This window comes from Arachis ipaensis, chromosome B06 (assembly GCF_000816755.2).
Source record: "Arachis ipaensis cultivar K30076 chromosome B06, Araip1.1, whole genome shotgun sequence".
NCBI classification, from domain to species: Eukaryota; Viridiplantae; Streptophyta; class Magnoliopsida; order Fabales; family Fabaceae; genus Arachis; species Arachis ipaensis.
Genome location: NC_029790.2, coordinates 38,932,402 through 38,955,825, shown reverse-complemented (window position 1 = coordinate 38,955,825; position 23,424 = coordinate 38,932,402).

Here is a 23,424-nt window from a genome sequence, read left to right as displayed (position 1 = left end):
ATGATATGCCTTGGAGGTTGTACACCCTCCTCAACATCAAATGCAACCGTCTTGGAAGGAGGTTCTATGTATTAACTTTCCCATGGAGGTTCAGCATCTCCAAAGTCTTCAACCACTTCTTCTTCTTTAATAATTCCAGCTTCCTCCACTTGTTCTAGTACAAATTCATGCTCCTTACTGTCCACCGGAGTTTCTAATGTCTCCTTCATGCTACGTTCTTCATTAGATTGTCCACATGAAGCCATGAGGATTCCTTGAGTATCCGAACGTCGGGAAGCTAATTGATGTATCGCTTGCTCCAATTGAGGAAGGGTTGCATGAAATTGATCCACTGTTTCCTTGAGACGATCCGTTGATTCTTGTTCCGCTTGGGTATCATAAGTAGGACTATAAGGCTCTTGGATTGATGGATATGGATATTGTGCATATGGAGGTGGTGGTTCTTGGGAGTAATTGGGTTGGAATTGGGGTGGTTCTATATATGGTTCATATGGTTCATAAGGTGGTTGGTATGGTGGATGAGGGTTAGGATCATATGAGGGTGTTTGGTGGTAAGGGGCTTGTGAGTATGGTGGTCCAAAATGATGTTGAGGAGGTGAGTCATAGGTATATGATGGGGGTCCACCATATCTATCGTCTTGGTATGCACCTCGGAATGGCTCTTGACTATAGCAGTTAGGTGGGTGTTGGTTGTCACGGAAGGGTCCACCATAACTGTTGTTTTGACATGCATTGTGGAATGGTCTTTGTCTGTGGTACTGTGGAAGGTGTTGTTGCCGGAAGGGTTGATCAGATCCTCGTGGCTCCTTCTATCTCTGATTGTTTTGACCTTGATGCATGTTCCTGTTATAATTTTCATTCCTTGCAACAACATTGGAACCAAACTCAAAGCGAGAGGGGTGAGAACTCATAATAGTAAATAAAAATTAAAAACAAAAATAAAAACAAATTTTAAATTAAAAGATTTTTTTAAATTTGAAATTTGAATTTGAAATAAGATAAGATAAGATTTTTGAAAAAGATATGATTTTTTTATGCAAATTTCGAAAATTCAATTAAAATAAAGAGAAAAGATATTTTTGAATTAAATGAGAAAAGAGAAAAACAATAAAATGACACCAAACTGGAAATTTTTAGATCAAAATGAAGAAAACAACTAAGAACAACTTGAAGGTCAAGATGAACACCAAGAAAAAAAATTTTTTTTGAAAAATTTTTAATAACTAAATAAAAACCAATAACCTCTTAATTTACGAAAAAGCAAAAATAAAAACAAAAATAAAAACAAATAAACAGGTAAAAAGCAAATATTTGCAATAACCAATAATAAGGCACACGTTTGCAATTTCCCGGCAACAGCGCCATTTTGAAGAGAGAACTTTTGCGTGGTCTAGAATTCAGAATAAATTTCCGTTGCAAGTATAGCTTCTAAACCAACAAAAGTCCTTTCTTACAAACGTTTTGGTTGTCACAAGTAACAAACCCCTTTGAAATTGATAACCGAAGTATTTAACCTCGGGTCGTCTTCTCAAGAAATTGCAGGGAGGTGTTCTTATTATCGGTTATAAGTCTTGTAAATTGGGGGATTTTGAAAGTAAGGAACAGGTAATTTAAATGACAAGTAAAATAAATTAACAATAATAAAATCTCTTGGCAAGGTATAAGAACTGGAAGTCCTATCCTTATCAATTGTGATGAGAATTGGATTTTAATCCCACTTTGTTAACCTCTAACTATGAAGGTAAATCAAGTGGATTAATTAGCTTAACCCTCAGGTCCTAGTCAATTCCTATGGAAAGACTAGAGTTATTGGAGCAACTCCCAATTTAAACCACTGCTTTATTTGACAGCTCAAGCATTACCAATTACTTAACCAAAGCCAAAAGGAATAAAATATCTAAATTAAATTAAAAGCATCAATATAACTAAAGCAAAGCAATCTTAAATCTGAAATACCTCAAATAATATTAATTAAGAAAATCATAACATGAATGTAGCATAAGCCAAATTGAAAAGATAAATAATAATTAAAAGTGTATAATAAAAGTAGAAAATAAATAAGAGGAATATTGAACCTCTGATGAAGAAGAAATAATCCTAAATCCTAAAACTAAATTCTAAGAGAGAGGAGAGAACCTCTCTCTCTAAAAACTACATCTAAATCCTAAAATTGTGTATTGTGAGCTTATTCTTTTATGAATGGATGCATTCTCTCACTTTATAGCCTCTGATCTGTGTTTTCTAGGCCGAAAACTGGGCCAAAAACAGCCCAGAAATTGCCCCCAGCATATTCTAGTACATTCAGGTCGCGGCAAAGTGACGCGGAGGCGTCGTCCACGCGTTCGCGCGGATTGCACTTTTGCTAGGTCACGCGTCCGCGTGATCCATGCGTTCGCGTTACCTGACTTCAGGGAAGCTATAGTAAATTATATATCAAATCGAAGCCCCGGAGGTTAGCTTTCCAACGCAACTGGAACTGCATCATTTGGACCTCTATAGCTAAAGTTATAGCCGTTTGAGTGTGAAGAGGTCAGGCTGGACAGCTTAGCAATTTCTCCAACTTCTTGTATTCCTTCCACTTTTGCATACTTCCTTTCTATCATCTGAGCCATTCTTGCCCTGTAATCTCTGAAATCACTTAACATACATATCAAGGCATCTAATGGTAATAAGAGAGGATTAATATTAGCAAATTAAGACCAAAGAAACATGTTTTCAATCATAGCACAAAATCAAGAAGGAAAACGTAAACTCATGCAAATCATATGAATAAGTGTATGAAAGATTGATAAAATCCACTCAATTGAGCACAAATAAACCATAAAATAGTGGTTTATCACCGCCACTGGAGATACCTTTTCCCAAGCCATTACCATCCAACACAACGTTCAAGTGGGTAAAATTCTTATCCTTAAACTCTACCTTCCCACTTGAATATGGTCTGCTTGAAACGGATGGACAACTTAGAGTTATCTGTGGTTTTAAGAGTAAAATGAAGATGGTTAGTGGTTGGCAACACCATCCTAGGTTCGTTATGGTTGGAAGCTCAAGGCCTAATTGCAAGGGTTGGTATAATTCTCAAATGATTGGGTCTAGGAGGATGTTTGGGTGCTTAAATGAGAATTTCAAGGCTAAACCACCCGGTTGGGACAATGGTGATCCACTTCAAGACGGGTGTAGAAACAAGATTTGGGATCTGGGAATATATGAGGATCAATTTTGGGAGCTCAGAGCTTGTGAAGAACTCCATCAAAGCTTGGGAAATTTACTTGGTATTGATAGAGCTTATTGGAAGTCCACGCATTGGTGGAAGTTTCAGGATGAGTTCAAGCACAAGCCACCATGACAAGGAGCTCACCAAATGTCCAACTTAAGGACTTTAACTAAAAGTGCTAGGTGGGAGACAACCCACCATGGTATGATCGTCCCTCTTTATTCTTAGTTTTCTTTTATTTTATTTTTATCAGTGTTCATTCATAATTTCTGCATCATCACCTGCATTCTGAAAAAAAAGGGGCAACCCACGCGTACGCGTACGCGACGCGTGGGCATCGATGCAAATCTCTCTCTCCCATCTAACGAACAGAAAATTGTGATGGAATCGTGCGGCTGGTGTGCAAAAAGCATAATTTGACCCACGCGCACGCGTCTGCAACGCGTCCGCGTCATCTTCAACTCTGGCACACCACGCGTGGGCGTGCCTGACGCGTACGCGTCGCACGTAAATGCTGCCCCATTCAACTTGAACAGAGAGTTGCACGAAAACGGCGCGGGAATTGTGCGTTTAGCACAATTTTGGCTGACGCGTACGCGTGCTTCACGCGTATACGTCATCTTCATTTATCTCCCTTCACGCATTCGCGTCTCTGATGCTTACGCGTCGATGCATTTTTGTCTTGTCCACGCTCAAGCATACGCATGGATTTAAATTTTATTAACCCTCACGTGAAGCACCTTTCTCACTCGCGTAACCCTATCCCTCTCATCCCCAACGTCCCTTTCTCTCACCTTCTTCCCTCCATTAAAGCTTTCACACTCACCACCATCAACGTCCCATCACGCTCAAGTCCGGCGACCCTGAACCGCCGCCAACCACCCCTTCCTCTCCCTCCTTTCTTCTTCTCTTACTTTTCTCTATCCCCTTTTCTCCCTCCTCCCTCCCGTCACTGCAACCGGAGCAGAAGCTGCGCTTCCCTGCTCTGCGTTTCGCTACTCTGTGACCACCTTCTCAATGCCACTTCTGGGTTAGCCGTGTCATTTACTTCCTCTTCCAGTTCTGTTTCTGCTTGCCCCAGGTTGCCATGTTTTCCCTTGCATTTCTTTTCTTGCTTTATCATTTTGTTTAGGTAATTGTGTTAGCTTTATTTAATTTTTGCTTAGTTTAATTAGATTAGAAATACATGTTCTTAGTTGATTTTAGGTGGTTAGATAGTTAGAATGTGGTTAGTGGATTTAGGTCTGATAATTGCTCTGTTCTTGCTGTCTGGGAATGGTTAATCCTTCTTTGTTTGTGCTGATGATTTGACCCTGTGCTTAATTGATTTATTGATGCTACTGGATGCTCTTTGGAATAAACAAAGTCTGAATTGTGTTTGCAGTGATGATAATGTTGATATTCTGTAATGTTTTCCATGCTACTGTTATTGCTAATTTTGGTTGCTGCTGTTGTTTGATGCTTTCCTACTTCATACTGTAAATTCATATGAGTTGACAATGCTAGCTTCTTGAATAATTCATGTTACCACTTCTCTGGACTTCAATTTGAATTATCAATTGCTCTATCTCAATTTCCATTATGTTATTGCCTTAAGATTAAGGGCTGCTGAGATGTTCTTTTAATTCTACATTTAAAGTATTTGAACTCAGCCTTGCCTGCTTGTGATTAACTCAGTGTTTTGCTGCTGTTTTGATTTATAATGCTCAATGCATATGAAGTTCATGTGCAACTCTTGTTCAAATCTATCCTGAGTTATATGGATTGAAAATTCTGCTCATGTTTGAAAATACACCCTTTGCTTATCTGACATTATAGTTGCTGGTTTTGCATGAATCGTTCTGAGATTCGTATGAGTTACTGATTCCGTTTGAAATCGAGCTTGAATTGTTTCTTTGCTGCTGTTTATTTACTCCGGGAACGCTCACATTACTGCCGGAATGCTGCTCAATTTTTTGAAAACTGTTTTACTCAACTTCCACTCATGAATTGACTTTAGTACTTTTGAATTGTGATTTATTTGGTTTAAACCAAAGCCAATTCATGGGATGATGGGTTAGCATTTCCATTCCTTTTGGTTCCCTTTCTATTTGAAATGCATTGTTGATGATTTTAATTCTTTTTGTGCTTCTTTCATTACATGTTTTATCATCAATGACTTACATTGTATGCTTGAATGTGAGCTTGCTTGTTCTTAAACCTTTTGAACTTCTTTTAGTTAGGAACTACATTACCATGCCACTAATTCTAACCTACTTCTCTAACCTTTAACTAAATTGACATTCTCACTTTTCTTTTTTGTTTTCACCCTTTTCGAACTAACTCTCTTAATTTCTTTCGAGGCATGATAATTGTTGTTTCTTAACAAACAAATATTCTGAATTTCATTGTATAAATTCTTGGATTGTGATTTCTGATTGATTTCTTTGAATCCTACCTTTCTTTCATTCCAAGGATTTATGTCTTTCTGACTCACTTCATGTGTTAGCTTCAACTCCTCTTTTGCCTATCTACTGCTTGTTATGCTTGCATATTGTTTGCCTTTTTATTTCTCTGCTTTAATTTGATAATCTATATCCTGGAAATTCTATTTTCCAGGATGTTTGATAGGAAAGGAAAAGGCAAGGCTAAATCCAGCTCCGGTAAGAAGAAGAGAGGACAGTCATCCATTGCTCTATCGAATGTTCTATCGGATGAATTTTGGTGTGAAAAGAACTTTACTGATCAAGAAAAAGCTGATCAACTTGTGCCTGCTAATGACCCAGTCAAATTTGCCAATCTTTACTGTGAACTCAAGTTTCCGGTCTTTACGGAAAAACGGCACCTCTACTTGGAAAAGACGCTCAAAATACCAACCGAATTAAGGAAGTACACTGAACATCAGATCAAACAGAGAGGTTGGGTATTTTTGGATAGAGATCTGGCAGAGGTAAATGCATCATGGGTCTGTGAGTTCTATTCTAACTATTATAGGACGACCCTTGATGTAGTGCAGCTTAGGGGAAAGCAGATCTTAGTCACAGAGGAGGCGATAGAGGATATCCTCCACTTCCAGCCTAAAACAGATGATACAGATGGTTTTCAGAAGGCCGAGGAGTCTATTAGATTCATGAGTTTTGATTGGAATACTGTCTGGCGTACCATAGCCATTGATCCTCATGTTCTGTGGGCTATGGGAAAGTCAAAGGTAACTCCACTGGGTATAAAGATTATTTATCTCAATGATGAGGCTAGGATGTGGCAACAGATACTGAGTAACTATGTTATGCCTAGTACTCACGAGTCAGAAGTGCCAGCTGCCATGATCATCCTTATTTGGTGCGTCATGGAAGGAAAGGACCTATACCTTCCATAGCTCATCAGAAAGTACATGTCTAGAGTTCATGTCAGAAGCACCCTGCCATTTCCTTATTTGATCCCCCAGATGGCTTGTCGAGCTGAGGTGCCTTGGGAGCTAGAAGATGAGAGACCACCGATTGCCGACTGGAAGAAGGTTATTCCGCACGGCAAGCGGTTTGGACCTCTAGGCCACAGACCACCTACTTCTACTACTTCTACTGATGCAGATCCTCTGCAGCACCTTCAGCACCTGCAGCACCACCTGTTTCCGCAGTACCATCATCCGTTTCTCAGCCAGTCTACCATCTTGTGCACCGCCTTTTTGAGCGCCTTGATCAGATGGAGCGTCACAATAAGCAACGCTATGCACATCTGAAGCTGATTGTGACTACTGGGTGCACTGACATCCCCTCTGAGCCTGACACACCCTCGAAGCACTCGGAGAAGGAGGAGGATGAGCAGGAAGAGACCCAGCAGGAGGCGACTCAGCCTGAGCACCCTACAGAGCCAGCGGCACATCCTTTGACAGGCGACGATAGAGTTGCAGGTGATGATCCTTCACACCCAGCTTGACTGAGAGCATCGAGGACGATGCTGTGCTTTAAGTGTGGGGAGGTCGCCGTCTCCGGCGGATTATATTTTGGTGAACCATTTCAGACTTTTATTCTATTTTGCTTTATTTTGTATTTTGCTTTATTTTGTATTTTGCTTTATTTTATTTTATTTTTCTTTTAGTACTTGCACATTTATATTTTATTGTACTTCTGTTTATTTTTACTTTGTTGTATTTTGCACTTTGGACTTGTATATATCTTGGATATTTAGCTTGAATTGCACTTTTAGTTTATTAGTTGTGATGTGGAAAAACATGTTTTTATTCTTGTGTGTTTTCTTCTCTATGATTGCAATCTTTGGTTTGTTCCATTCTATATGTCCATTATTTAGTGTATGTTCATGCTTATATGTGATTGAGGCCATCATTTGATATTAGCTCACTTATCCTAAATAGCCTACCATTTCATTTACCTTTGTTTGCCACATTGAGCCCTCTTAACCCCCTTTTTGTTCTTTATATTACCACATCACTAGACTTAAGTGGAAAAATAATTAATTACCCTATTTGAATATTTGGTTAGCTTAAGATAGAGATTGTGTGTCAACTAAGTGTGGGGAAATGTGAGACCTATAGTTAATGAGAATGTGTTTTTGCTTATATTAACAAATATTGGGAATTTGGGTGCCTACTCATGTGAAATTAGAGAAACATATGCATTGATATATTATGCTTTCATTAAAAAAAAAGGAATAAATGAATAGGGGAATAAAATTACCCCAATATTAAGTTCAATAAAAAGATCAATGCATATGTAATGAAATTAAAAATTAATACATGAGTGTGTGAAAATATGTAAAAGTGAGATTTTGGGTAGCTAAGCTTAATTTTAGAATTGTATAGAGTATGTGTATGTGTTAGGTGAGAACTTAGGTTAGTCAAAGATTCATATGAAAGCTCACTTGGCCATATATATATACCCTCATCCTTACCTTAGCCCCACTACAACCTTGAAAAGCCCTCATGATATTTGTATTTGTATATTTGATAATTGTTGATTGGTTAGATGAAGAACAAAATTCTAGAAAGCATGACTAGAGGAGATTTGAGTTGTTTAACCCCAAACACTTGAGTGATTAGAGTGCACATACAAATCCAGTGAGGGTTCAATTGCTCATTTCCATATGTCCATATTTGATCATTACTTGTCTTGCAAGTTTGTAAACCCTTCTGATTAACTCAACTCAATTGTGAATGTGACTTGATATGATTGACTTTAGTCCTTGATTGTGTATATATGAATTCTTGGAATTTTAACTCACTTTGACCACATATATGCTTATATATATATATATATATATAGTACTTAGAATAGCATGATGCATGTAGGTAGCTTGCATCTAAATGGGTTGCATTGCATAAGTTCCATCATTCTGCCTTCACTCTTTTGGTTCTCTTGAGCTTAGCATGAGGACATGCTAATGTTTAAGTGTGGGGAGATTGATAAACCGCTTTTTTACAATTTACTTTGTATTGAATTGAGCGGATTTTATCCATTATTCTCACACTTATGCATATGAATTGCGTGTTTTACATTTTCTTTCCTAATTCTATGATATAGTTGAAAACATGTTTCCTAGGCCTTTAAATTGTCAATTTTTAACTACCATTTATCACCATTCGATGCCGTGATATGTGTGCTGAGTGTTTTTAGGGTTTCTAAGGCAGAAATGGCTTAGATGATGGAAAGGAAGCATGCAAAAAGTGGAAGAATTTTTGGGCTCCTTTTGGCCCAGTTTCAAGCCCGAAAAACATATATTAGAGGCTGCAGAGTGGGGGAATCACATTCATTCATTCATTCATAGAACTTTTATTCACATAATTTTAGGTTTTAGATGTAGTTTTCTAGAGAGAGAGGCTCTCTCCTCTCTCTAGGTTTTAGGATTCTTAGGTTTAGCTATTTTCAATTTCAGATCTCTATCTTAGTTTAATTTAGTTTCTCTTCTACTTTTATTTGTCTTAGCATTCTAGTTTATTTATTTACTTTATTGATTACTTTGTGTTGCTATTTTATTTTATGAATTCTCATGTTAGATTTGATTTTCTATTTCATGTAATTTGAGGTATTTCATATCTATGATTTCTTTCTTCAATTTATGTTATTGATGCTTTCAATTGGTTATTTGGATTTTATTATCTTTTATTGCTTTTCTATACTTTTATGTTGTGCCTTCCAGATATTTGATAAAATGCTTGGTTAGATTTTAAGTTAGCTTTTTATGTTCTTAGCTTAGATTGAGTATTTGGAGACTCTTAAGTTATAGTTATCAAACTCTTTTGTTGATTAGCGATTGAAAGTTTCTAGTTTATTTGGATCCCTCTAAAGCTAGTCTTTCCTTAGGAGTTGACTAGGACTTGAGGAATCAAATTGATTCATCCACTTGACTTTTCTTCATAGTTAGAGGTTAACTAAGTGGGAGCAATGGACAATTGATGTCACAATTGATAAGGATAGCTAGGATAGGACTTCTATTTCTCATACCTTGCCAAGAGCTTTCTTAGCTATTAGTTTACTTTCTTGTTATTTACTTTCCTTGTTCAACCTTTATAAAAATCCAAAAAGATACAATCTTATAACCAATTATAAGTAATACACCTCCCTGCAATTCCTTGAGAGACGACCCGAGGTTTAAATACTTCGGTTTAATTTTATTGGGTTTGTTTTAGTGACAACCAAATTTTTTTGTATGAAATGATTATTGTTGGTTTAGAAACTATACTTGCAATGAGAATTTATTGTGAATTCTTTACTAGCAAAAATCCGTTCATCACATCCCCCATTCAAGTATCACATATCTTTCTTCTTCTTAGATGCTAAGCAAAACTACACAAATCTTTCAAGTGACCTTAGGTATCTAAACTAATTTGGATCCTTTGAAGTTAATCTTTCTTGGTTGCCCATGTACATTAAAATCACAAAAAACCTTGTATGTTTTGTTTTTTACTCTTCTTTTGTCAATAAAGCATTGAGAAAAAGAGTGACCAGATTTATTGCAATTAAAACAGTGATTTGTGTGAGCATGTTGCTAAAAACACTTTAAGATATGATGCTGATGGTGATCAAAAGATTTGAGTTTTTTGGTATTTGAAAGGGTGCATTTCTTTTGAAAGATCCATCTCTAACATTAGTACCTCCTTTTGCCAGAAACCTTAAACCAGAGTTTCTTGACACAAATGGGTTTCTAGAACATGAGGCTCTTTTGTGAAAGAGAAATTTTCTAAAAACGTCCTCATTGTTAGAGATATAACCCAGACCAGAGTTTATTTGAAGCAGGTTCAGATTTTTAATAAGATGTATTTTTATCAAAATCTAGCGTTTCAAAATCATCATCAAGGTTAGATGAACATTCAAGACCAGATTTATCAAATGATGATTTTATTCTTGAAAATGATGCTGAAAATTTTGCAAGTGATTTTTAAAAAAAATTGCATCATTTTTTGTTACATACCCTAAATCTGATTTTTTCAAACAACAGTCTTTGATTAGCAAGTAATTTGTCCAAGTTGCTTGAACTATGTACAAATTTTGCCAAAATCATTATTCAAATTTTTTTATCACTTTATTTAATCTTTTATTTTCAGCAACAAGTCTTGAGAAGGATTAATAATGTGCTTTCGTTTGAACTTTTCAATTTCAGATTTCAAAAATCTATTTTCTTCAATGAAATTAAAAGCACATTTGGTCTCCTTTACCTTTTCTTTTAAAAACTCATTTTTAGCTTTTAAAACTTCATTCTCATATTTCTATTTGTTGTATTTATACAGCAATGTTTCAAAAAGGTGAGTGAGATCATCAATAATAACATGCAAATCATCAAGAGATAAGTCAGAGCAATTTACCTCTTCTTGTTTATCTTCATCATCAGTTGTGAAACAGATTTGAGCTTCATCTTCGAAGTTTTCTTTCTCATCTGAGTCAATCTTGAGATCCTCCCAAGAAGCTATAAGTCCCTTCCCTTTTGGTTCCTTTGAGTTGCCACCTCTGCTTCTTCCTTTGAGTCTTCATCATTCTTCTAAGTTTTCTAGCGAAACATACAAATTCGTCATCTTATAAATAGTCATTGGATTCATCATTCAATGATTCAGTGCAAGATTTAAGAGCCACTTCTTTTCTTTTTTTTTTTGTATCATCATTTTTTTGTGATTTCATATGCTAGTAACTTTTCTCTCAACTCATTACAGGTCATTTGACTTTCCACTCTCTTGTCAAGCTTCTCAAAATTTTTCTCTCTAGCATCTGTTCGAAATGAGTAATCCCATAGCATCCAAACTATTAATGATGATAAAGAATCATGTCATTAATTGAATCTCCTTCCTTCATAGAGAACATCTCATACTCTCTGCTCAGCATGTCACTTCTGGTTTTTTTTTACTTGTGTGGTGCCTTCAGGTGTGCCTTGGAGCTTATCCTTGATTTTCTTTACTGTTTTGCATCTTGAAACATTCAGGTATTCTTTGAAGCTGGTTGCACAGTTCAGCATGTTGACAACCTTGACATTTAGTTTCATCTCCTTTCCTTTTTTTTATCTTCATTCCCTTCTGTTCAATAGTTGTAGTTTTTCATATTGAAGAATGAAGGTCTATTATTGGACTGTCCTTCTATCAGAGTATAAGCCACTGTGTTGAAATCCATGTTGTCCGCCATCAGGATCTTTCCTCCAAGCTGTGAAGCTTGATCTCTTTGAGACCAAGTACTGATACCAATTGATGGTAATCAGTGGCTAAGAGAAGGGGGGTTGAATTTTAACCCATTTTTGCTGAATATTAATTTCTGCTTTTTCAAAGAAACTTCAGGAGATATTTCTGCTTTTTGTATCATAACAAGTCAAGAGATATTTTCTTTTTATCTCGAAATCGGTTAGGAAATATTTTTCAATTTTGTCTCTAACGCAACATAAACAGAATAGGAGTAGAAGAGAAAGAGAGAATCACACCCAGAAGTATCCTGGTTCAGCTGCTAAGTGCAATGCAGCCTATATCCAGTCTCCATCACAACCATGACGGAATTTCACTATAATCATCAGTTACATACACCAATTCTTCCATAGGATCTACCCAATCCTATCTGGGACAAATCCAGATTCTATCCCCAAATCTGAACTTGACTAGGACTCAAAAGCTAGCTTTCAACTGCAAAGTGCTCACCCAACTTGTAAGGGAACATGTCCAGATTCTAACCCAATCTGAACTTGACTAGGACTCAAACCTAGCTTTCAATCCGCAAAGTTCTAACCCAACTTGGAAGGAAATCCCCTGAGGATCATGATAACAAAACAGAAATACATACAAAAAATTTCTAAGATAACTATGGCTTTATCTTTAACTCTCTGCCTTTTTTCACTCATTGACTTTTTCTTACAAAACCTCACATTCTGCCTTTTACCAATGAAACACAAACAGACTCACTGAGAAAAAGAAATATTCAATGAAAGCTAAGAAGGAGAAGAATAAATAGCTCAAAGAGCTATGGGAATCCAAACGTATGCTCTAACTCCTTGATCTCAACCCTTGGCCGTTCACCCTTATTATAGAAGGGGAAGCTTCCAAGGTTGAAACCTTCTTCAACACATGTTGGCTCTCTTCTCCCAATACACATGCAGCAATGGCGTGACAGAGGAGAGAGAGGGTAGAAGCAGTGACTAAATCAAACATGCAACCCTACCTTCAATCTTCTCTTTCAACCTTTTTCTTCATGCAATTTGAATCTGAGCCGTTGAACTTTACTTTGGCCCCAAGATTGGATTCTGATCATTGATGAGCGTCTGACCCAGGCTAGCTTCTTGCCTTCCATTTTTGCTTCTACCTACGTGTAGCTCGGCGGCTACCTTCTTTCTTTGATAAACAAAAATGGAAGTGAACTTTTGTAACTGAGATCTTCTTCTCTGACAGAAGCGGATTGCTTCTATTTTTGGCTTCAAAAATCTTGAAGGCCTTCTTCAAATCATGCCTTCAATGGCAAAAATCTTGTCATGCCTTACTTCAGATCTTCCTTCCTCAAAGCCTTTCTTCCATATGCTTTTCTTTGTGACTTTACTTTTCTTCTGATAACTTCTATCTTCTTCTTTCCTGTTGACATGACTGAAAGACAAGAGAGAGGAGAGAGAAGAAAGAAGGAAACTTTTGAAGGATGCAATGAATGAAATTAAAACAAATTGAAGTCTCACTTCCATTCCCCTATGCATAAAGTAACATGTAAAGGATTCAATATGATTAAATCAAATTTAATTTTCACTTCTAGTTACCAATGCATGGAGTCACGTGTTAAGCTTTTTAGTTACCAAGAAATGAATTTAATTGAATTGAGATTTGGGTTCCAGTAACCATGTCATGAAAACTTTCCAATGAGAGACTTATGGACATGAGATCACCGTATGGACTTTAGGAAGCTTTGGTTTCTTTCTTTAATTTATCATGGGCTTTGATGGATTTGGGCTTATTTTGGATTTCTTTTCTTTTTATCATTCAGCCACCTGATTTGATTAATTTTTTCCAAGGCTTGAATTTGTTTAATGATCAAATTGGGTTTGTTTAACTTTTGGTCCAATATAAAATTAAATTGCTTGCCTGCACACTTGAACAAATATCATCAAATAACTTATTGAAAATTATTAAATAAAATACTTAATAATAATTTTAATAATTTCTTAATCTACATTTTAATAATGTTTGATCATCATTTCAATTTTCCAAACTCAACAAATACTTACCCATTGAAGATGATCTAGATATTCAATCATATGTTTTTGAGATAATGTAAAATCACGAACTATTTTTTTTCTTAATTTCACTCTTCATTCACAAACTATCGCAACCAAATCCCTCCCTCGCAACCAAAATGCCGAAATCCTCGTGGAAGTCAAAAATCACAAATCCTCACCAAAGTGAAACAAGCTCACTTCTCCCTAACTTGCGTTTTGCGTTATAAAGACCCCTTTCAACTTTCTCTTCCAACACGTGTCAGACATGCAGCTATGCACCATGTCAATTGTAACTTGTGATTTGCCTCTGCCTACCTGCCAAATGCAAGTCGCGTTTGGGCAATTTTAAGGTGGTCAACCGGCTGGTCTTGTCAGCATGCAAGGAATATGGGACACGTTTTGATATGTGATTGTCCCTCCATACCAAACGCAGCTATTTTGCAAACGTCTTTTTTCTTTTTTTTTTTTTATTTCATCCAAAACGTAACTTGTATTTTGTAGATCACTAAACATGCAAATCTACATATGTGAATAACATACCATACACTAATATAGTTGAATATCACTGTTTTTTTATACTATTAGTAAATTAATTTCTGCAATTTTAAACTGATTTAGATGGATTTTTATTGTTTTTCAAATATTTTCCTTCATGAAATTATTAATAATGGAAAAAATTTTAAAGATTCACAAGCATCCATAAATCTTAAATACATTTGCTATAGATAACTTAATCAGAGAACACCCATGTAGTTCTGATCATATACATGATTAATGTTGTGTACCTTTTATTTGGAATTATGACTCAATGATTCCTCCTTCCATTTACAATCTCCAAATTAAAACAAAGCTAAAACTCTCTAAGCCTCTATGCAAAAGTCGAATGCCTCAAACAAAGATAAGATTGGCGTGTGTATGGTACGTTTTAGAGTTTTCAATCACTAATATGAGTTAATAGTAAAAATAGACCCTAAAAATTAAATACTTTAATTTAGTTTTTGATATATGAAAAATTTATTTTTAGAAAATACATCTTTAAACTAGATTGATATTTTTATCAGTTAAATAATGATACATGATATAATTATTTTGTGATGTATATATTATCATTTAGGGTAAAATATATTTTTTGTTTTTGAAATTTGTTAAAGTTTTAAAAATTTTTCTAATTTTTATTTAGTTTTAATTTTATCTTAGAAATTTTTTATTTACATCAAATTTACTCCTAATAATTAATTTTTCAAAAGAACTATGACCAATTCAGAAATAACTTCACAAGAATACCTTTTAATATAAGCAAATCAAATATATTTATCATACATTATTGTTAGTGATGGATGTATTAACGTTATGCTTAGAGCTAAGCCAGCTAAGCAAGTACAAGCTAGTGTACAAGTTGCTACTAGTTAGTTACAGTTAGTTAGTTGTTAAGCTGGAACTCTCTAGAAGCTAGTTAGTTAGAGCCAGCTCACACTTCCTCTTTCTATATATGCTGTAAGAACTTTGTTACTGTAGCTAACTTTACTTTCCCTTTTCTTCTTCAATTCAAGAATAGAACCCCTCTTCTTCTCTCTTCATTTTCTTACTCTCTGTTCTCTCTATTCTCTCATGCTTCTGTAATTGCTTTCAAGATTTACACCTAGGTTACTGATACCTTCATGGTATCAGAGCTTATGGGGCCATAGCTTCCACAAGCAGCCAATTAAATCTCTGACTGAAGACTGCTCGAGAATCATGGTGCAAAGTTTCGTTGCAACTACCATATCCATGAAGCTGGATGAAAACAACTACCTACAGTGGAAAGATCAAGTAGAATCAACAATCAAAGGCAATGACATGTTGAATCATCTCACTGGAGAGAACATTCCTCAGGTGCTTCTTCCGAATGGTACAGCGAATCTAGAGTTCCAGAAATAGAAGCGGCGAGATGCTCTCTTGAAGTCTTGGTTACTAGCCTCAATGACGAATCCCTTCACCACAAGAATGGTTGGATGCATGCTCACGCACCAGATCTGGAAAAGGCTAGAAGATCACTTCGCATCTCAGATCAAGGCCAAGGTGATGCAGCTGAAGAACAAATTGAGCACGATCCAGATAGGTATGTCAGTCACTGAGTATGTTTTGTCAATTAAGAGTAGGAGTGTTCGCGGTGCGGTTTGGTTCGGTTTTTGAAGGAAAAGCCATCCGGTCCGATTGTCTAATTAAAGTGCAGTTCGGTTTGGTTCGGTTTTTTTGTCAAGGTCATCCGAACCAAACCAAACTAATTAAAATTGGTTTTGTGCGGTTCGGTTTGTTCGGTTTTTTCAATCAAATAAAAAAATTCTACCATACTATTATGCAAAGTCATAACATTGAAATCGACAAACTGAAATAACACTTTTCTTATTGTATCGAGGTTTATATCATCTCTCTCAAAAAGAGGACCAACAATATTTCTAAAATTTCACAAATTTGGATAACACATATATAACTAGTTACATACTTAATGCTAAACTCTATACCAACACCAATGTTTAAATCCGAACCCAACCCATTAAAATTTGCACCATCTCTTAAAGAGAAGATTGAAAAAGGATGATGATGATCACTATGGAGAAAGGGCAGATGCTGATAAAATTTATTAAAAGAGATTAGAAATAGGTCTTGGGACTGCTTCTCCTGAGCTCATTAGCTCATCCATGGTACGGTGAGGGTTTGTCTTGTGCTTCTCACATAGCTTTGGCAAATACACTCTTGCAAAAATTTAAATGTAAGAGGATTTAATTTATGTAATTAATATATATATTTTAAGGTGAATTTTATGGTAGTTATTATTCCAATAATTATGGACTTATGGTGATTATATATTTTGATGATAACACTTAAAAAGTATAGCTAAAATTAATGTTACATTTTTTTATTTGTTTGTATTAAAGTATTACAGTACCACAATACACCTATGCTAAAATGACCATACTTAATAAACATGAAAATTAAAGAAATATAAACTTGAACTCAGAAGTAAGAACTGAAGCAAAACACAATAAAGGCATTTTAAATAAGTTAAAATTAGAACCATTTTAAAAAAAGCAAACCATTTGAAGACAATTTTAAATAAGCTAAAATTAAATTCATCACTAATCCAAAAAGAATGAAAATCTGTAGAAGTTTTCAGATCCTCCTATGGCAAATTGGCAACCAAACAATAGGTATTAGTAAGTTTAGAAAACACTCCAATTTCACAATTATTCTCAAATTGTAGTCTTGCAAGGAAATAATATACATTCAATATCTTATCTCAAAAAAGCAAAAACGAGTTTAAGTAAGGAAGACTAAAGTAGGGAAGGCATATATGATTGCTTACTAGTTGTCATGATTGAGAATAACAGAGATCTTTAACCCAAATAAGCAGATTGAAGATCTGTAGTGAAAGAATGCGAGTTAGAAAAACAACATAAAGCATCCATGTTCTGTATATTAAAATTATGCTCAAATAGATACATAACAAACTTCATATACTCAATATGTGGGATACATATCCCCAACTTAGCTTCTACCTAATCATGCATAATCAAGCTATATAGTTTGGACGATTTAGCATTGGATTTTAGCAAGCCAGCAACAAAACCAACAATAAAATAATTCATCAAATCAACAATACACCCACCAGTAAACAGCAAGTAGCAACAAATCAACAATGCACCAGTAAACAGAAAATGGTTCAAATTACCTGAATCGGTGGCTCGGGGTCCATATTGACTTGGGAGGAAGGCTGAGTGGGAGACTGGGAGGTGCTGGGAGTGGGTTGAACTGATGATCGTGGCGCTGAGTGGGTGAACCCAGAAACACTGAACAATGAACAATGAACATAAAACAGAAATTATTCAAACAAAAGCAGAAATTCAAACAAAATAAAATTATTAACAATTACCAGAAATTCAAACAAAAATACACTGAACAAAGAACAGAAATTATTCAAAAAAAAGCAAAATTACACTGAACAAAGAACAGAAATTATTCAAACAAAAGCATAAATTCAAACAAAATAAAATTATTTAACAATTACCAGAAATTCAAACGAAAATGGAGGTGCTGCAAGGAGGGGGCTGGGAGGGGTTGGGGTAATGGGGTTTCTTGGCTGCGCTAGGTTAGGAGAATAGGAGTTAGGTTATCTGATGGGTTGGGTTTGGGCCATTTGGGGTTGGGGGGCGAATGGTTTTTTATGGTTTTTAATTGACCGGTTCGGTTGGTTCGATTAGGGTTTTTAGTATCAACACTGAAAATCGAACCGAACCGCATAAAAAATAGCAAAATATGATTTTTTCAATTTTTTCGGTTTTCGGTTTATTCAGTTCTCGATTTTTTCGGTTCGGTTGGCCTATTTTATTCGGTCTGGTTCGGTTTTGAACACCCCTAATTAAGAGTACTGTTGATGCATTAGCCTCTGTTGGTGAACCAATAAAAGAGAGTGATCATGTTAATGCAATCTTACATGGTTTAACTGAAGAATATGGAAATGTCATGACCTCTGTGTTAGCAAGATCTACTAGCATAACAGTAGGAGAATTAGAAGCACTGTTGCTAGCTCATAAAAGCATGTTAGCAAGGTTTAGAAAATCAGAAACTCTTATGCAAGCAAATATAGCTCAGCACTCACAGTACACACAAGCTCAACAAGGTCAGTCTTACTCTCAGAACTCTGCAGGCAGAGGAAACTTTAGAGGTAACTTTCGTGGCAGAACAGGAAGAATGTCTCGAGGAGGCAGAGGCTCCTATGAAAAAGGAAGAATAATGCAAGGAGATGCCAGGCCACAATGTCAGGTCTGTGATAAAGTAGGACACACAGCCAAATTCTGCTGGTACAGATATGATAAAGAACAGTATGAAGATACCTATGGTAGCAATAATCAGATCACTCAGCCAAAGGCAAACTATAGTAATATGTTGACAACACCTTCAACCATGGAAGATCCAAACTGGTACCCTGATTCAGGAGCTACACATCATGGCACTCATGATGCACAGAACCTGATAGAGAAAGAAGAATACACAGGGAATGAGCAAGTTGTCATAGGAGATGGTTTAGGTATGCATATTCACCATGTTAGAAAAATGTGCTTTAACACTGATTTGAGCTCTAAATTACTATTCCTAACAAAACTGCTTCATGTACCTAAAATCACAAAAAATCTTATGAGTGTACATCAATTCTGCTGTGATAATAGAGTTTTCTTTGAATTCCATGCTGACAAATGCTGCATTAAATCACAGGGAAGTAAAGAACTCCTCCTCCAAGGGAGTGTTGATAGAGGCTTGTATAAGTTTGGGAACATCACTACTGCACACACACCCTCAGTCTACATCTCTTCACTAACACAGTCAAATAAATTTCAGATTTGACATGCAAGATTAGGTCATGCAAATTCAAGTGTAGTGTCAAAAATACTTAAGTCTTGTAATCTCTCTTTTACACCTAATAAAGAAGTCTGTGAAGCTTGTTGTATTAGAAAATCACATCAATTGCCATTTTTACCTTCACAAACAATATATACATCACCATTAGATCTTGTCTATTCAGACATTTGGAGACCTGCACCCCTACCAGATAGTAGTGAAAACTGGTACTTTGTGATCTTTATTGATGCCTTTTCGAAGTTGACTTACATTTGGAGACCTGCACCCCTGCCAGATAGTAGTGGAAACTGGTACTTTGTGATCTTTATTGATGCCTTTTCAAAGTTGACTTGGTTTTACCTTATTAAATCTAGAGCTCAACTTAAATCAGTTTTTTGTCACTTCCAACAAATGGTTGAATTGTAATTGAATACAAAATTAAAAATGTTACAATCTGATAATGCAGCTGAGTATGTTATTTTGTCTAAAATCTTAAAGAAAAAAGGAGTGCAGCACAGGTTCTCCTGCCCTCACGTCCATCAACAAAATGGATCAGCAGAACGAAAGCACAGACATATAGTGAAAATGGGACTCACACTATTGGCTGGTGCTTCCATGCCAACAAAATTCTGGGGTGAAGCTTTCAGTACTGCTGCAAGGTTGATCAATCTGTTGCCTACACCAGTCTTATAAGGAGTGTCCCCCACAGAAAAGCTCTTTGGCAAAACACCAACATATGCAGATCTTAGAGTCTTCGACTGTCTTTGTTTTCCTCATCAAAGACCCTATAACAGACATAAACTGGACTTCAGATCCTCACCTTGAACATTTATTGGCTATAGCACAGCCCACAAGGGCTATAAATGCCTCACCCAAGATGGAAGACAATCATCACCCAAAATGTAGTATTTGTTGAAAACAAATTTCCTTTTGAGAATCTCAAAGAAAGAAGTCAATTGCCAGCATCCTCAATTGATCAAGCATCACAGCCACCTACCATTCCTATGCTTCCAATTTTAACAAACACAATAGCAGCACAAGATGCTACAAGCTCACCTCTAAGAATGCAGCCAGTCCTCCCCTCTCAACAGGCTCAAATTCGACCAAACTCAACTCCAACAAGTCAATCAACCCAAGGCTCAGGTTCACCATCAAGCCCATTGACTTCAGCCTCAACACAGCATCCAATTCAGTCAGCCTCAGATAGAATAACTCAGCCAATCCCACCTTCAACACTTCCTTCCACAGCAAGAAACTCTCAAAGACATATAGCAGACTCATCAGTACCTGTCCCCATACCAATCAGTGACATAGAGATAGTCTTGCCAATCTCTGAGCCCTATCAAGAAGTCCCACCAACTATTAACACTCATCCAATGGTCACTCGAAGCAAGGCAGGAATTGTGAGACCAAGAGCATTTCAAGCTAGCCTAGAGCCTAGAAGTGTGAAGCAAGCACTTGACATGCCAGAGTGGAAAACAGCAATGGACCTGGAATATGATGCATTGATGAAAAATAATACATGGAAGCTAGTGCAGTTGCCACCAAACAGAAAGGCAATAGGCAGTATGTGGGTCTTTAGAGCAAAGTACAACTCTGATGGTTCTTTGAAGAAATACAAGGCAAGGCTGGTGGCTCAAGGCTATGCCCAAAGACCGGGATTCGACTTTACAGAGACTTACAGCCCTGTAGTGAAACCTATATCTATCAGAGTAATTCTGAACATTGCCCTGGCAAACTCATGGACAATAAGGCAGCTCGATGTTAATAATGCCTTTCTACATGGGGACTTAACAGAAGAAGTATACATGAAGCATCCTCAAGGGTATGAACAGGGAGATCCATCACTAGTGTGCAAGCTGACAAAGGCCCTCTATGGCCTAAAACAAGCACCAAGAGAGTGGTACAGCAAGCTAGCATCCGGTCTAAAACATATTGGCTTCACCCCCACAAAATATGATGTCTCTGTGTTTCAAAGCAGTCGTCAAAGAGAAAGAATGTTTGTGCTAGTCTATATAGATGATATTATAGTCACTGGTGAATCTGAAAGCACAATTAATCAAGTTATCAAGAAGCTAAACAACATGTTTGCCCTAAAAGACATGGGAAGCCTGCACTATTTTCTTGGCATTCAGGTGACAAGAACAAGCAGTGGTGGACTAATTCTCACCTAAGAAAAGTACATCAAGGAGCTACTAAGGAAGGCAAACATGGTAGGATGCACTTCCTGCCACACTCTATTACCCTCCACAGTCAAGTTATCAGCCTTTGGAGGTGCAAATTTTCATGATCCAGCCCTTTACAAGTCCTTGATTGGCAGCCTGCAATAGCTGACAATAACAAGACCTGAAATATCCTTTAATATACACAAGCTGGCACAGTTTGTTCAAGCTCCATTAGAATGTCATTGGAAGATGGTAAAAAGAGTGCTGAGGTATTTGAGTGGAACTGCAAGCTATGGGTTGAATCTGAAGAAAGAGAATTCTATGGCAATCACTGCCTACAGTGATTCGGACTGGGCTGAGGATCCTGATGATAGAAAATCCACCAGTGGCCATTGTGTGTTCTTGGGGTCAAACTTGGTATCTTGGGCTTCAAGAAAGCAGACTGCAGTTGCTAGATCCAGTACAGAAGCAGAGTACAGAAGCATGGCAGACCTAGTAGCTGAGTTAATTTGGGTAAACAGTTTGCTGTGTGAGCTTCAATTCTCACCCAAGGAGTCTCCTATGCTATACTGCGAGAACCAGAGTGCAGTATTGCTAGCTGCAAACCCATTCTGTATTCAAAGTCCAAGCACTTTGAAATTGATCTCCACTTTGTGAGAGATCATGTCAACAAGAAGCGCATAAGAGTGAGCCACATCCCAAGAGCAGTTCAGGTAGCTGGCATTCTCACAAAGGCAATTCCATCCGAAGCCTTCCTGCACTTCAGAGAGAAGTTAAGTGTTACTGAAACAGTCCAAGAACAGATCACTGAAGCAGCTCAAAAACAGGCTTGCACGTTGAAGAAAATAGAAGAAAAGAAAACTAGAGATGATGATGGATATATTGACATTATGCTTAGAGCTAAGCCAGCTAAGCAAGTACAAGCTGGTGTACAAGTTGCTACTAGTTAATTACAGTTAGTTAGTTGTTAAGCTGGAACTTTCTAGAAGCTAGTTAGTTAGAGCTAGCTCACACTTTCTCTTTTTATATATGCTGTAAGAACTCTGTTACTGTAGCTAACTTTACTTTCCCTTTTCTTCTTCAATTCAAGAACAGAACCCCTCTTCTTCTCTCTTCATTTTCTCATTCTCTATTCTCTCTATTCTCTCATGCTTCTGTAATTGCTTTCAAGATTCACACCTAGGTTACTGATACCTTCAGTTAGATTAGTCCTAAATTTTTTTAAAATTTAGTTGTAAAGGATATATTTGATGTAAATCGAAAATTTCTAGAATAAAATTGAAATAAAATAAAATTTATGAGTATTTTTAAACTTTAAACAAATTTTAGGGACAAAAATATACTATACTCTATTATTTAATTAACAAAAAAAATCAATTTGAGACTTTAATTTTAATTTTTAAAGTCCAAATTGACTACACATGATTTTTATTGGATTATTTTCACTATCAACTGTTAATAATACCTAATTGAAATATTCTAAAACTAAATTTATTGGATTTCACGTGAGAAAAAATTTTTGTAAGATTAATTAGGTGAATAATTATAATTCCAAATTTAATCTCCGACCAGCCGACCACCGAGAATAGGCAAATTCTCAAACTACACGCCCCTGACAGCACCAATTACCGAGGTATACCACCAAATAGCAGATCGAGGCATCATTCCGAAAGCACGGCAACTCAAAGAAAGGACAGGAGGCAACAAGACCCTTTACTGCGAATACCACCGAGGTTACGGTCACAGAACACAAGATTGTTTCGACCTTAAAGACGCCATTGAACAAGCCATACGAGACAGCAAACTCCCAGAATTCGCCAAAATCATCAGAGAACCGAGACGCGTGGAGAGAGACAGGTCGTCAGAGAGGGAAGGACGTAACCCGAGAACCCAAAAGCAACCCCCGAGGGAAAGCCCGGAGGAAGATCCAACCATCATAGTGAACGTCATCACAGGCAAAGATGTATCAAGCAAGTCAAAACTAACAATGAAAAAAGACCTCAAGATAATGGCTGTAAGGAA